This window comes from Leopardus geoffroyi, chromosome X, assembly GCF_018350155.1.
Source record: "Leopardus geoffroyi isolate Oge1 chromosome X, O.geoffroyi_Oge1_pat1.0, whole genome shotgun sequence".
Lineage (NCBI taxonomy): Eukaryota > Metazoa > Chordata > Mammalia > Carnivora > Felidae > Leopardus > Leopardus geoffroyi.
The window spans coordinates 104,435,386-104,447,064 of NC_059343.1; the positions used below are offsets into that span (position 1 = coordinate 104,435,386).

Below are 11,679 nucleotides of genomic sequence, written 5' to 3' on the forward strand. Positions count from 1 at the left end.
GATGTAAAGGATCTGTATGCTGAAAACTATAGAAAGCTTACGAAGGAAATTGAAGAAGATTTAAAGAAATGGAAAGACATTCCCTGCTCATGGATTGGAAAAATAAATATTGTCAAAATGTCAATACTACCCAAAGCTATCTACACATTCAATGCAATCCCAATCAAAATTGCACCAGCATTCTTCTCGAAACTAGAACAAGCAATCCTAAAATTCATATGGAACCACAAAAGGCCCCGAATAGCCAAAGGAATTTTGAAGAAGAAGACCAAAGCAGGAGGCATCACAATCCCAGACTTTAGCCTATACTACAAAGCTGTCATCATCAAGACAGCATGGTATTGGCACAAAAACAGACACATAGACCAATGGAATAGAATAGAAACCCCAGAACTAGACCCACAAATGTATGGTCAACTCATCTTTGACAAAGCAGGAAAGAACATCCAATGGAAAAAAGACAGCCTCTTTAACAAATGGTGCTGGGAGAACTGGACAGCAACATGCAGAAGGTTGAAACTAGACCACTTCCTCACACCATTCACAAAAATAAACTCAAAATGGATAAAGGACCTGAATGTGAGACAGGAAACCATCAAAACCTTAGAGGAGAAAGCAGGAAAAGACCTCTCTGACCTCAGCCGTAGCAATCTCTTACTCGACACATCCCCAAAGGCAAAGGAATTAAAAGCAAAAGTGAATTACTGGGACCTTATGAAGATAAAAAGCTTCTGCACAGCAAAGGAAACAACCAACAAAACTAAAAGGCAACCAACGGAATGGGAAAAGATATTTGCAAATGACATATCGGACAAAGGGCTAGTATCTAGAATCTATAAAGAGCTCACCAAACTCCACACCCGAAAAACAAATAACCCCGTGAAGAAATGGGCAGAAAACATGAATAGACACTTCTCTAAAGAAGACATCCGGATGGCCAACAGGCACATGAAAAGATGTTCAGCGTCGCTCCTTATCAGGGAAATACAAATCAAAACCACACTCAGGTATCACCTCACGCCAGTCAGAGTGGCCAAAATGAACAAATCAGGAGACTATAGATGCTGGCGAGGATGTGGAGAAACGGGAACCCTCTTGCACTGTTGGTGGGAATGCAAATTGGTGCAGCCGCTCTGAAAAGCAGTGTGGAGGTTCCTCAGAAAATTAAAAATAGACCTACCCTATGACCCAGCAATAGCACTGCTGGGAATTTATCCAAGGGATACAGGAGTACTGATGCATAGGGGCACTTGTACCCCAATGTTCATAGCAGCACTCTCAACAGTAGCCAAATTATGGAAAGAGCCTAAATGTCCATCAACTGATGAATGGATAAAGAAATTGTGGTTTATATACACAATGGAATACTACGTGGCAATGAGAAAAAATGAAATATGGCCTTTTGTAGCAACGTGGATGGAACTGGAGAGTGTGATGCTAAATGAAATAAGCCATACAGAGAAAGACAGATACCATATGGTTTCACTCTTATGTGGACCCTGAGAAACGTAACAGGAACCTATGGGGGAGGGGGAGGAAAAAAGGAAAAAAAAAAAAAAAGAGACTGTTTTTGCTATAACTGAGATGTAAAATTGACTGGATAAAGTCACAATGGGGATTGCAGAAGCAGAGGAGAGAATAGGTGATATAGAAGATAAAATTATGGAAAATAATGAAGCTGAAAAGGAGAGAGAAAGAAGGCTATTAGATCATGAAGGGAGACTTAGAGAACTCAGGGTTTCCATAAAGCAAAACAATATCCATACCATAGGAGACCCAGAAGAAGTGCAGGAAAAAGGAGAAGGTTTGAACAAATTTTAGCTGAGAACTTCCTTAATTTGGGTAAGGAAACAGGTATCCAAGTCCTAAAAATCAACAGAAATGGGTCTACACCATGACATATCATAGTGAAACTTGCAAAATACAAAGATAAAGAGAAAATTTTGAAAGAAGCTCAGGAAAAAAGGTATTTAACCTGCAATGGCAGACACATAAGTTTAGTAGCAGACCTGTCCACAGAAACATGACAGGCCACAAGGGAGTGGCCAGAAATATTCAATGGGCTGAATGGGAAAAATATGCAGACAAGAATTCTTTATCCAGCAAGGCTGTAATTCAGAATAGAAGGAGAGATAAAGGGTTTCCCAGAGAAACAAAACTAAAGGAGTTTATGGCCACCAAACCAGCCTTGCAAGAAACTTTAAGGGGCACTCTTTGAGTGGAAGAAAGAAAACAAAAAAAGACCAAAGCAACAAACACTACAAGGGACTAGAGAACATCACCAGAAACACCAACTCTACAAGTAACTCAATGGCACTAAATTCATATCTTTCAATAATCACTCTGAATGTAAATGGACTAAGTGCTCCAATCAAAAGACATAGGATATCAGAATGGATGAAAAAAAAAGAAAGAAATAAAATCCATCTCTATGCTGCCTACAAAAGACTCATTTTAGACCTAAAGATACCTGCAGATTGAAAGTGAGGGGATGGAAAACCATCTTTCATTATAATGGAGGTCAGAAGAAAGCTGGAGTAGCCATACTTAGACAAACTAGATTTTAAAACAAAGACTATAACAAGAGATGAAGAAGGCATTATATCATAATTAAGGGTTCTATCCATCAAGAATATCTAATGATTGTAAATATTTATGCCCCCAACTTGGTACACCAAAATATATAAATTGATTAATAACAAACATAAAGAAACTCATTGATAATAATACAATAATAGTAGGGAATTTTGGCCTTTCTCTTTCTGCCATCTTGGAACCTTTGGAGGCCTTCTGGGAACAGGACTCCTGAAATGACAATTATGTCTGGAAGGCTGTGACACAAAGCCATTTTTGCTGGCTATAAACGGGGTCTCTGGAACCAGAGGGAGCACACAGCTCTTCTTAAAATTGAAGGTGTTTATGAAACTGAATTCCATCTAGGCAAGAGATGTACTTATGTGTACAAAGCAAAGAACAACACAGTAACTCCTGGTGGCAAACTGAATAAAACCAGAGTAATCTGGGGAAAAGTAACTCATGCTCATGGAAACAGTGGCATTGTTCATGCAAAATTCCAAAGCAATTTTCCTGCTAAAGCCATTGGCAACAGAATCTGTGTGATGCTGTATCCCTCAAGGATTTAAACTAACTGAAAAGTAAATAAATAAAGGTGTGGATTTGTTCTCTTGAGAAAAAATAGTGGGGAATTTTAACACCCCACTTACAGCAATGGAAGATTAGGGCAGACATAAACAATATAGAAACAACAAAAACAACAACAAAAACCCAGTAGAACAGATTGATGAAACTAAGAGATAGTGTTTGGAAAGAATAAACAAAATTGATGAAGCCTTAGCCAGGCTTATTAAAAACAAAAGACAAAGGACCCAATTAGATAAAATCATAAATGAAAGAGGACAGATCATAACTAACAACATAGAAATACAAACAATTACATAAGAATAGTATGAAAAATTAAATGCCAGCAAACTGGATAATCTGGAAGAAATGGACAAATTCCTACAAACTTACAAATTTCCAAAACTGAAACAGGAATAAAAAGAAAATTTGAACAGGCCCATAACCAGCAAAAATTGAATCAATAATAAAATTCTCCCAAAAAACAAGAGTCCTGAGCCAAATGGCTTCCTAGGGGAATTCTACAAGACATTTAAAGTAGAGTTGACACCTATTCTTCTCAAACTTTTCCAAAAAATAGAAATATAAGAAAAACTTCCAAACTCATTCTAGAAATCCAGGATTACCTTGATTCCAAAACTGAACAAAGACACCTCTAAAAAGGAGAATTACAGGCCAATATCTCTGATGAACATGTTTGCAAAAATTCTCAACAAGATACTAGCAAATAGAATTCAACAGTACATTAAAAGAATTATTCACCATGATCAAGTGGGAATTATTCCTGGGCTGCAGGGCTGATCCTAACTAAAAAGGTAAAAGGTCTGTACTCTGAAAACTATAGAACACTTATGAAAGAAATTAAAGAGGACACAAAGAAATGGAAAAGCATTCCATGCTCATGCATTGGAAGAGCAAACCTTGGTAAAATGTCTATACTATCCAAAGCAATCTAGACATTTAATGCAATACATATCAAAATACCAACAGCATTCTTCACAGAGCTAGAACAAACAATCCTAAAATTTGTATGGAACCACAAAAGACCCTGAATAGTCAAAGTAATCCTGAAAAACAGAAAACTTGAGGCATCACAATTCCAAACTTTAAGCTATACTACAAAGTTGTAGTCATCAAGACAGTATGGGGGTGGGGGTGCCTGGGTGGCTCAGTCAGTTAAGCATCCAACTTCAGCTCAGGTCATGATCTTGCAGTCCATAAGTTCATGTTCTGCGTCGGGCTCTGTGCTGACAGCTCGGAGCCTGAAGCCTGCTTCGATTCTCTCTCTCTCTCTCTCTCAAAAATAAATAAACATCAAAATTTTTTAAAACAAAATGCAGTATGATACTGGCACAAATACTGACACATAGATCAATGGAATAGAATAGAAATGGACCCACAACTATATGGTCAACTAATGTTTGACAAAGCAGGAAAAAAATATCCAATAGAAAAAAGGTCTCTTCAGGAAATGGTGTTGGGAAAATGACGGCAACATGCAGAAGAAAAAACCTGGACCACTTTCTTACACCACACACAAAAGTAATTTCAAAATGGATGAAAGACCTAAATGTGAAACAGGAAACTATCAAAATTCTAGAGGGTAACGCAGGCAGCAACCTCTGTGACCTCAGTCACAGCAACTTCTTACTAGTCATGTCACTTAAGGCAAGGAAAACAAAAGCAAGCATAGACTATTGGGACTTCATCAAGATAAAAACCTTCTGCACAGCAAAGGAAACAACAAAACTAAAAGGCAGCTAACGGAATGGGATAAGATAAATGACATATCTGATAAAGGGTTACTATCCAAAATCTATAAACAACTTATCAAACTCAGCACACACACGCACAAAAATCCAGTAAAGAAATGGACAGAAGACATAAATAGACACTTTCCCAAAGAAGACATCCAGATGGCTAACAGATATATGAAAAGATACTCAACATCACTCATCATCAGGCAAATACAAATCAAAACCACAATGATATTCCATCTCACACCTAAATTCCTAAAATTAACAACACTAGACACAAAGGTTGTTTATGAGAATACCAAAAAAGGAGAACACTCTTGCACTTTTGATCAGAATTAAAACTGGTGTAGCTACTCTGAAGAATAGTATATAGGTTCCTCAAAAAGTTAAAAATAGAACTACCCTATGATCCAGCAATTGTGCTATTAGGTATTTCCCCAAAGGTTACAACAATACAGATATGAAGGGGTATATGCACCCCAATGTTTATAGCAGCATTATCAACAACAGTCAAACTATGAAGAGAGCTCTGATATCCATTGACTGATAAACAGAAGAAGAAGATGTGAAGATGTAGTATAGATATATATATTATATTATACATAATGGGATATTACTCAAACATCAAAAAGAATGAAATCTTGGCATCTGCAATGTCGTGGATGGAGCTAGAATGTATTATGCTAAGCCAAATAAGTCAATCAGAGAAAGACAAATACCATGTTATTTCACTCATGTGAAATTTAAGAAACAAAACTGATGGACGTGGGAAGGGAGGGAAACAAACCATAAGAGACTCTTAATGATAGAGAACAATCTGAGAGTTGATTAAGGGAGATAGGTGGGAGATTAGCTAGACGCATGATAGATATTAAGGAGGGCACTTTTTGTAATGAACACTAAATGTTGTTTGTAAGTGATGAATCACTGAAATATACTCCTGTTGCCAATATTGCACTGTATGTTAACTAAAATTTAATTTTAAAAAGTGAGACATTTTTTGAGGGATGATAGAGTATTGATTAAAACTTTCTTTAACAAGACTTTTGTATTTTTAATCACTTTATAATGTAAATATTCATATTAATGTATATGAATATTACATAAAACTACAACATTTAATCTCTCCAGAAAACCCTGTTTCTATGTTCTTTTTTTAAATATGAAATTTATTGTCAAATTGGTTTCCATTCAACACCCAGTGCTCATCCCAACAGGTGCCCTCCTCAATGCCCATCACCCTCTTTTCCCTCCCGCCCACCCCCAATCAACCCTCAATTTATTCTCAGTTTTTAAGGTTTCCCTCCTTCCCTCTCTGTAACTTTTTTTCCCCTTCCCCTCCCCCATGGTCTTCTGTTAACTTTCTCAGGATCCACATAAGAGTGAAAACATATGGTATCTGTCTTTCTCTGTATGACTTATTTCACTTAGCATAACACTCTTCAGTTCCATCCACATTGCTACAAAAGGCCATATTTCATTTTTTTTCATTGCCACGTAGTATTCCATTGTATATATAAACCACAACTTCTTTATCTATTCATCAGTTGATGGACATTTAGCTCTTTCCATAATTTGGCTATTGTTGAGAGTGCTGCTATAAACATTGGGGTACAAGTGCCCCTATGCATCAGTACTCCTGTATCCCTTGGATAAATTCCTAGGATTGCTATTGCAGGGTCATAGGGTAGATCTGCTTTTAATTTTTTGAGGAACCTCCACACTGTTTTCCAGAGTGGCTGCACCAATTTGCATTCCCACCAACAGTGCAAAAGGGTTCCCGTTTCTCCACATCCTCTCCAGCATCTATAGTCTCCTGATTTATTTATTTTAGCCACTCTGACTGGCGTGAGATGGTACCTCAGTGTGGTTTTGATTTGTATTTCCCTGATGAGGAGTGACATTGAGAATCTTTTCATGTGCCTGTTGGCCATCTGAATGTCTTCTTTTTTTTTCTTTTTTTAAATTTTAACGTTTATTTATTTTTTTGAGGCAGAGAGAGACAGAGCATGAACAGGGGAGGATCAGAGAGAGAGGGAGACACAGAATCTGAAACAGTCTCCAGGCTCTGAGCTGTCAGCACAGAGCCCGATGCGGGGCCTGAACTCACGGACTGCGAGATCATGAACTGAGCCAGAGTCGGACACTTAACTGACTGAGCCACCGAGGCGCCCCTGAATGTCTTCTTTAGAGAAGTGTCTATTCATGTCTTCTGCCCATGTCTTCACTGGATTATTTATTTTTCGGGTGTGGAGTTTGGTGAGTTCTTTATAGATTTTGGATACTAGCCCATTGTCCAATATGTCATTTACAAACATCTTTTCCCATTTCGTCCGTTGCCTTTTAGTTTTGTGGATTTTTTCCTTTTCAGTGCAGAAGCTTTTTATCTTCATGAGGTCCCAATAGTTCATTTTTGCTTTTAATTCCCTTGCCTTTGGATATGTGTCAAGTAAGAAATTGCTACGGCTGAGGTGAGAGAGGTTTTTTTCCTGCTTTCCCCTCTAGGGTTTTGATGATTTCCTGTCTCACATTCAGGTCCTTTATCCATTTTGAGTTTATTTTTGTGAATGGTGTAAGAAAGTGGTCTAGATTCATTCTTCTGCATGTTGCTGTCCAGTTCTCCCAGCACCATCTGTTAAAGAGACTGTTTTTGTGTATATAAACCACAATTTCTTTATCCATTCATCAGTTGATGGACATTTAGAAAAAATGGAATACTACTCAGCAATGAGAAAGATTGAAATATGGCCTGTTGTACCAACGTGGATGGAACTGGAGAGTGTTACACTAAGTGAAATAAGTCATACAGAGAAAGACAAATACCATATGTTTTCACTCTTATGTGGATCTTGAGAAACTTAACAGAAGACCATGGGGGAGGAGAAGGAAAAAAAAAGTTAGAGAGGCAGAGAACCAAATCATAAGAGATTCTTAAAAACTGAGAATAAACTGAGGGTTGATGGGGAGTGGGAGGGAGAGGAGAGTGGGTGATGGGCATTGAGGAGGGCACCTGTTGGGATGAGCACTGGGTGCTGTATGGAAACCAATTTGACAATAAATTTAATATTAAAAACATAAATAAAAAAATAAAATTAAGCAAATACTAAAAAAAAGAGACTTTCTTTTTTCCATTGGGTATTCTTTCCTGCTTTGTCAAAGGTTAGTTGGCCATACTTTTGTGGGTCCAATTCTGGAGTCTCTATTCTATTCCATTGGTCTATGTATCTGTTTTTGTGCCAATACCATGCTGTCTTGATGATTACAGCTTTGTAGTAGAGGCTAAAGTCTGGGTTTGTGATGCCTCCCATTTGGTCTTCTTCAAAATTACTTAGGCTATTCAGGGTCTTTTGTGGTTCCATACAAATTTTAGGATTGCTTGTTCTGGCTTCAAGAACAATGCTGGTGCAATTTTGTTTGGGATTGCATTGAATGTGTAGATTCCTTTGGGTAGTATTGACAGTTTAACAATATTTATTCTTACAATCCATGAGCATGGAATGTTTTTCCATTTCTTTGTATCTTCTTCAATTGCCTTCATGAGCTTTCTATGGTTTTCAGCATACAAATCTTTTACATCTTTTTTTGGTTTCTTCCTGGTATTTTAGGATTCTTGGTGCAAATGGGAATGGGTTCAGTTTATTTGTGTTCTGTTGCTTCATTATTAGTGTGTAAGAATGCAACTGATTTCTGTACATTGTATCTTGTGACTTCGCTGAACTCATGTATCTGTTGTAGCAGACTTTTGGTGGAGTCTATTGGGTTTTCCGGTATAGTATCATGTCATGTGCAAAAAGTGAAAGCTTGACTTCATCTTTGCCAATTTTGAGGCCTTTGACATCCTTTTGTTGCCTGATTGCTGATGCTAGAACTTCCAACGCTATGTTAAACAACAGCAGTGAGAGTGGACATCACTGTCATGTTCCTGACCTCAGGGGGAAAGCTCTCAGTTTTTCCCCATTGAAGATGATATTAGCTGTGGGCTTTTCATAAATGGCGTTTATGATGTTTAAGTATGTTCCTTCTATCCTGTCTTTCTCGAGGGTTTTTATTAAGAAAGGTTAGTGAATTTTGCCAAGTGCTTTTTCTGCATCGATTGACAGGATCATATGGTTCTTATCTTTTCTTTTATTAATGTGATGTATCACATTGATTGATTTGTGAATATTGAACCTGCCCTGCAGCCCAGGAATAAATCCCACTTGATCATGGTGAATCATTCTTTTTATATGCTGTTGAATTTGATTCGCTAGTATCTTGTGGAGAATTTTTGCATCCATATTCATCAGGGATATTGGCCTGTAGTTCTCTTTTTTGCTGGGTCTCTGTCTGGTTTTGAAATCAAAGTAATGCTGGTTTCATAGAATGAGTCTGGAAGTTTTCCTTCCCTTTCTATTTTTTGGAACAGCTTGAGAAGGGTAGGTATTATCTCTGTTTTAAATGTCTGTAGAATTCCCCAGGGAAGCTATCTGGTCCTGGACTCTTATTTGTTGGGAGATTTTTGATAACTGATTCAATTCCTTCTCTGGTTATGGGTCTATTCAAGTTTTCTACTTCTTCCTGTTTGAGTTTTGGAAGTATGTGGGTGTTTGGGAATTTGTCCATTTCTTGCAGGTGGTCCAGGTTGTTGGCATAGAATTTTTCATAGTATTCCCTGATAATTGCTTGTATTTCTGAGGGATTGGTTGTAATAATTCCATTTTCATTCATGATTTTATCTATTTGGGTCATCTCCCTTTTCTTTTTGAGAAGCCTGGATAGAGGTTTATCAATATTGTTTATTTTTTCAAAAAACCAACTCTTGGTTTCGTTGATCTTCTCTACAGTATTTTTTAGCTTCTATATTGTTTATTTCTGCTCTGATCTATTATTTCTCTTCTTCTGTTGGGTTTAGGCTGCCTTTGCTGTTCTGCTTCTATTTCCTTTAGGTGTGCTGTTAGATTTTGTATTTGGGATTTTTCTTGTTTCTTGAGATAGGCCTGGATTGCAATGTATTTTCCTCTCAGGACTGCCTTCGCTGCATTCCAAGGCATTTGGATTGTTGTACTTTCATTTTCATTTGTTTCCATATATTATTTAATTTCTTCTCTAATTGCCTGGTTGACCCATTCATTCTTTAGTAGGGTGTTCTTTAACCTCCATGCTTTTGGAGGTTTTCCAGACTTTTTCTGTGTTGATTTCAAGTTTCGTAGCCTGTGGTCTGAAAGTGCGCATGATAGGATCTCAATTCTGGTATACTTATGAAGGGCTGTTTTGTGACCCAGTATGTGATCTATCTTGGAGAATGTTCCATGTGCACTCGAGAAGAAAGTATATTCTGTTGCTTTGGGATGCAGAGTTCTAAATATATCTGTCAAGTCCATCTGATCCAATGTATCATTCAGGGCCCTTGTTTCTTTATTGATCCTGTGTCTAGATGATCTATCCATTGTTGTAAGTAGAGTATTAAAGTCCCCTGCAATTACCACGTTCTTATCAATAAGGTTGCTTATGTTTGTGATTAATTGTTTTACATTTTGGGGGCTCCCGTATTCGGCACATAGACATATAATTGTTATAATTGTTAGCTCTTCCTGATGGATAGACCCCATAATTATTATGTAATGCCCTTTCATCTCTTGTTACAACCTTTAATTTAAAGTCTAGTTTGTCCGATATAAGTATGGCTACTCCAGCTTTCTTTCGACTTCAGGGAGCATGATGGATAGCTCTCCATCCCCCCACTTTCAATCTGAAGGTGTCCTCAGGTCTACAATTAGTCTCTTGTAGGCAGCAAAAAGATGGGTTTTGTTTTTTTTATCCATTCTGATAACCTATGTCTTTCGGTTGGAGCATTTAGTCCATTTACATTCAGTGTTATTATTGAAAGATATGGGTTTAGAGTCATTGTGATATCTGTAGGTTTCATGCTTGTAGTGGTGTCTCTGGTACTTTGTGGTCCTTGCAACTTTTCACTCACAGAGTCCCCCATAGGATCTCTTGTATGGCTGGTTTAGTGGTGATGAATTCCTTCAGTTTTTGTTTGTTTGGGAAAACCTTTATCTCTCCTTCTATTCTGAATGACAGACTTGCTGGAAAAAGGATTCTTGGTTACATATTTTTTTCTGTTCATCACATTGAAGATTTCCTGCCATTCCTTTCTGGCCTGCCGAGTTTCAGCAGATAGATCCGTCACTAGTCTTATCAGTCTCCCTTTATATGTTAGAGCCTGTTTATCCTAACTGTTTTCAGAATTCTCTCTTTATCCTTGTATTTTGCCAGGTTCACTATGATATGTCGTGCAGAAGATACATTCAAGTTACATCTGAAGGGAGATGTCTGTGCCTCTTGGATTTCAATGCCTTTCTCCATCCCCAGATCAGGGAAGTTCTCAGCTATGATTTGTTCAAGTACACCTTCAGCCCCTTTCTCTCTCTCTTCAGCTCTTCTGGAATTTCTATTATATGGATGTTGTTCCGTTTGATTGAATCACTTGGTTCTCTAATTCTACCCTCATACTCCTGGATTTTGTTATCTCTTTTTCTCAGCTTCCTCTTTTTTCATAATTTTACCTTCTAATTCACCTATTCTCTCCTCTGCCTCTTCAATCTGTGCTATAGCCACCTCCATTTTATTTTGCACCTCATTTATAGCATTTTTTAGCTCCTCATGACTATTTGTTAGTCCCTTGATCCCTGTAGCAATAGATTCTCTGCTGTCCTCTATGATTTTTTCAATCCCAGCGATTAATTTTATGACCATTATTCTAAATTCATGGTCCATTATGTTGCTTAAATCGTTTTTGATC

The 11,679-nt window shown here is 37.6% G+C and overlaps 1 pseudogene; it reads left to right on the forward strand.

Annotated features, from left to right (window-relative positions):
• Positions 1-2,819: 2,819 nt before the first annotated feature.
• On the forward strand, positions 2,820-3,188 carry LOC123595011 (annotated as a pseudogene).
• The last annotated feature ends 8,491 nt before the right edge of the window (positions 3,189-11,679 follow it).